This window comes from Oncorhynchus tshawytscha, linkage group LG14, assembly GCF_018296145.1.
Source record: "Oncorhynchus tshawytscha isolate Ot180627B linkage group LG14, Otsh_v2.0, whole genome shotgun sequence".
NCBI lineage: Eukaryota > Metazoa > Chordata > Actinopteri > Salmoniformes > Salmonidae > Oncorhynchus > Oncorhynchus tshawytscha.
In genome coordinates, this window is record NC_056442.1 from 55,202,656 (window position 1) to 55,207,655 (window position 5,000).

Genomic DNA, 5,000 nt, shown 5'->3' on the forward strand with positions numbered 1-5,000 from the left:
CACCAGCAGTGTCACCAGCAAGCACCTCCACACCATCACACCTCCTCCTCCATGCTTCACGGTGGGAACCACACATGCAAAGATCATCCATTCACCTTCTCTGCGTCTCACCAAGACACGGCGGTTGGAACCGAAAATCTCACATTGGGCCTCGTCTGACCAAAGGAAGATTTCCACCGGTCTGATGTACATTGCTCATATTTCTTGGCCCAAGCAATGCTCTTCATCCTATTGGTGTCCTTTAGTAGTTGTTTCTTTGCAGCAATTCGACCATGAGGGCCTGATTCACACAGTCTCCTCTGAACAGTTGATGTAGAGATGTGTATGTTACTTGAACTCTGTTACTTGAAGCATTTATTTGGGCTGCAATCTGAGGTGCAGTTAACTCTAATTAACTTTTCCTCTGCAATAGAGGTAACTCTGGGTCTTCCTTTCCTGTAGCAGTCCTCGTGAGAGCCAGTTTCATCATAGCGCTTGATGGTTTTTGTGACTGCACTTGAATAAATGTTCAAAGTTCTTGAAATTTTCCGTATAGACTTACCTTCATGTCTTAAAGTAATGATGGACTGTTGTTTCTCTTTTCTTATTTGAGCTGTTCTTGCCATGATATGGACTTGGTATTTTACCAAAAAGGGCTATCTTCAGTATACCACCACTAACTTGTTATAACCGATCGGCTCAAATGCATTAACACCTGTTGTGACTAGGGGGCAGTATTTTCAATTTTGGAAAAAAAATGTTCCCGTACTAAACGGGATATTTTGTCAGGACAAGATGCTAGAATATGCATATAATTGACAGCTTAGGATAGAAAACACTCTAAAGTTTCCAAAACTGTAAAAATATTGTCTGTGAGTATAACAGAACTGATGTTGCAGGTGAAAGCCTGAGAAAAATCCAATCCGGAATTGCCTCATGTTTTGAAAGCGGTGCGTTCCAATGAGTCCCTATTGAGCAGTGAATGGGCTATCAACCAGATTACTTTTTCGCCGTATTCCCGAAGGTGTCTACAGCATTGTGACGTAGTTTTACGCATTTATGTTGAAGAATAGCCGTAAGCGGCTACATTGCGCAAGTGGTCACCTGATGCTCCCAGAGAGATTCTTGCGTAAAATACAGAGGTAGCCATTACTCCAATCGGTCCTACTGAAAAACGAATTGTCCCGATGGATATATTATCGAATAGATATTTGAAAAACACCTTGAGGATTGATTATAAACAACGTTTGCCATGTTTCTGTTGATATTATGGAGCTAATTGGGAATATTTTTAGCCATTTTCGTGACTGCAATTTCCGGGCGATTTCTCAGCCAAACGTGAAGAACAAACGGAGCTATTTCGCCTGCAAAAATAATATTTTTGGAAAAAAGGAATATTTGCTATCTAACTGGGAGTCTGGAGTGAAAACATCGGAAGCTCATTAAAGGTAAACGATTTAATTTGATTGCTTTTTTAATTTCCGTGACCAAGTTACCTGCTGCTAGCTGGACAAAATGCTATGCTAGGCTATCAATAAACTTACACAAATGCTTGTCTAGCTTTGGCTGTAAAGCATATTTTGAAAATCTGAGATGACAGGGTGATTAACAAAAGGCTAAGCTGTGTCTCAATATATTTCATTTGTGATTTAGAATAGAAATATTTTCTAGGAATATTTATGCCCGTTGCATTATGCTAATTAGTGTCAGGCGATGATTACGCTCCCTCATGCGGAATGGGGAGTCACTAGAGGTTTTAAGAAGGAAAGAAATTCCACAAATGTACTTTTAACAAGGCACACCTGTTCATTGAAATGCATTCCAGGTGACTACCTTATGAAGCTGGTTGAGAGAATGCCAATGTTGTGCAAAGCTGTCATCAAGGCAAAGGGTGACTTTAAAGAATCTCAAATATAAAATATGATTCCATATGTGTTATTTTGGGGTGGCAGGTAGCCTAGTGGTTAGAGTGTAGGGACGGCAGGCAGCCTAGTGGTTAGAGTGTAGGGACGGCAGGTAGCCTAGTGGTTAGAGTGTAGGGACGGCAGGTAGCCTAGTGTTTAGAGTGTAGGGACGGCAGGTAGCCTAGTGGTTAGAGTGTAGGGATGGCAGGTAGCCTAGTGGTTAGAGCATTGGAGTAGTAACCGAAAAGTTGCAAGATTGAATCCCTCAGCTGACAAGGTACAAATCTGTTGTTCTGCCCATGAACAAGGCAGTTAACCCGCTGTTCCTAGGCTGTCATTGAAAATAAGAATTGGTTCTTAACTGACTTGCCTAGTTAAATAAATACATCAATTTCATAGTTTTGATGTATTCACAATTATTCTACAATGTAGAAAATTGTAAAAATAAAGAAAAACCCTTGAATGAGTATGTGTTCTAAAACTTTGACTGGTAGGGTATATATTTTAACTCTCCCCCACCTGACGTGAATGACGGGTCGTCACTGGCTCTCATACATTAGTAGATATCTATGTGTGTGTGTGCATGCATGTGTGTACAGTCGTGGCCAAAAGTTGTGAGAATGACACAAATATTAATTTTCACAATGTCTGCTGCCTCAGTGTCTTTAGATATTTTTTTGTCAGATGTTACTATGGAATACTGAAGTATAATTACAAGTATTTCATAAGTGTCAAAGGCTTTTATTGACAATTACATGAAGTTGTTGCAAAGAGTCAATATTTGCAGTGTTGACCCTTCTTTTTCAAGACCTCTGCAATCTACCCTGGCATGCTGTCAATTAACTTCTGGGCCACATCCTGACTGATGGCAGCCCATTCTTGCATAATCAATGCTGGAGTTTGTCAGAATTTGTGGGTTTTTGTTTGTCCACACGCCTCTTGAGGATTGACCATAAATTCTCAATGGGATTAAGGTCTGGGGAGTTTCCTGGCCATGGACCCAAAATATTGATGTTTTGTTCCCCAAGCCACTTAGTTATCACTTTTGTCTTATGGCAAGGTGCTCCATCATGATGGAAAAGGCATTGTTCGTCACCAAACTGTTCCTGGATGGTTGGGAGAAGTTGCTCTCGGAGGATGTGTTGGTACCATTCTTTATTCATGGCTGTGTTCTTAGGCAAAATTGTGAGCCAGCCCACTCCCTTGGCTGAGAAGCAACCCCACACATGAATGGTCTCAGGATGCTTTACTGTTGGCATGACACAGGACTGATGGTAGCGCTCACCTTGTCTTCTCCAGACAAGCTTTTTTCCGGATGCCCCAAACAATCAGAAAGGGGATTCATCAGAGAAAATGACTTTACCCCAGTCCTCAGCAGTCCAATCCCTGTACCTTTTGCAGAATATCAGTCTGTCACTGATGTTTTCCCTGGAGAGAAGTGGCTTCTTTGCTGCCCTTCTTTGACACTAGGCCATCCTCCAAAAGTCTTTGCCTCACTGTGTGTGGAGATGCACTCACACCTGCCTGCTGCCATTCCTGAGCTCTGTACTGGTGGTGCCCCAATCCCACAGCTGAATCAACTTTTGGAGACGGTCCTGGCGCTTACTGGACTTTCTAGGGCGCCCGGAAGCCTTCTTCACAACAATTAAACCACTCTCTTGAAGTTTTAGATGATCCGATAAATGGTTGATTTAGGTGCAATCTTACTGGCAGCAATATCTTTGCCTGTGAAGCCCTTTTTGTGCAAAGCAATGATGACGGCACGTGTTTCCTTGAAGTTAACCATGGTTGACAGAGGAAGAACAATGATTCCAAGGACCACCCTCCTTTCGAAGCTTCCAGTCTGTTATTCGAACTCAATCAGCATGACAGAGTGATCTCCAGCCTTGTCCTCTTCAACACTCACACCTGTGTTAACAAGAGAATCACTGACATTATGTCAGCTGGTCCTTTTGTGGCAGGGCTGAAATGCAGTGGAAATGTTTTTTGGGATTCAGTTCATTTGCATGGCAAAGAGGGACTTTACAATTCGTTGTAATTTATCTGATCACTCTTCATAACATTCTGGAGTATATGCAAATTGTCATCATACAAACTGAGGCAGCAGACTTTGTGAAATTAATATTTGTGTCATTCTCAAAACTTTTGGCCACGACAGTATGTGTCTGTCTGTGTCTGTGTGTGTGTGTGTGTGTGTGTCTGTGTGTATGTGTGTGAATAAATGTGACTATGCGGGCATGCACCTGTGTGTATGTGTGTGAATAAATGTGACTATGCGGGCATGCACCTGTGTGTATGTGTGTGAATAAATGTGACTATGCGGGCCTGCACCTGTGTGTATGTGTGTGAATAAATGTGACTATGCGGGCATGCACCTGTGTGTATGTGTGTGAATAAATGTGACGATGCGGGCATGCACCTGTGTGTATGTGTGTGAATAAATGTGACTCTGTGGGCATGCACCTGTGTGTATGTGTGTGAATAAATGTGACCAGAGTTGAATGGCTCTATGAACCTCCTCCATCTCCCGGATCTTCGGCTCGACTACCTCTTTGCCAGTGACAAGCGATGGGGGCAAAAAAACAGATAGATGCCCTGTCACCAGTATCGATAGAGTGTTGGACCAGAGTGGTTCTCCAGCAGTCTTCATCTTGTGCTGCAAAGACATCCACAAACTCTGCAAGCTTCCAATTTCTCCTGCTGCTAAAGCTTCAGCCCTAGTTAGCATGACGGATAGCTTCTGAAGGTACGTCCACTGTGTCTGGGACACACTCACCTCTTCGGGGGAGCTTCAGCTGCTTCTTCTCATCTGGGATTGGGGTCTTTGTGTAGCTGTCTCTGACCAATTCATGCCGTTGTCTTCTTCCACTGCTTGGGAAGTCCCATCGGTCTTTCATCAGGAGTTTCTGTATGCCCCTGCTTGACTGAGGACAACCCAAACCTAGGATGCAGTCATCTTGGATATCGGCAAACCAGAACTCATTGCTGACTCTCACCGATAAGGACATCTGGCCCGTCATGTCCGCAAGCTCCCCTGTCACAGTGCAAAAAAAATACAGAGGTAGGAGTCCAAACCGGAAGGTCTTTTCCTATTGGTCAAATGTGTTCAACCCTTCA

General features: G+C 43.1%; 1 pseudogene; it reads right to left on the minus strand.

The window, feature by feature from the left end:
* Nucleotides 1-4,903, minus strand: part of LOC121839170 — a 47,887-nt pseudogene extending 42,984 nt beyond the window's left edge.
* Nucleotides 4,904-5,000: the final 97 nt, after the last annotated feature.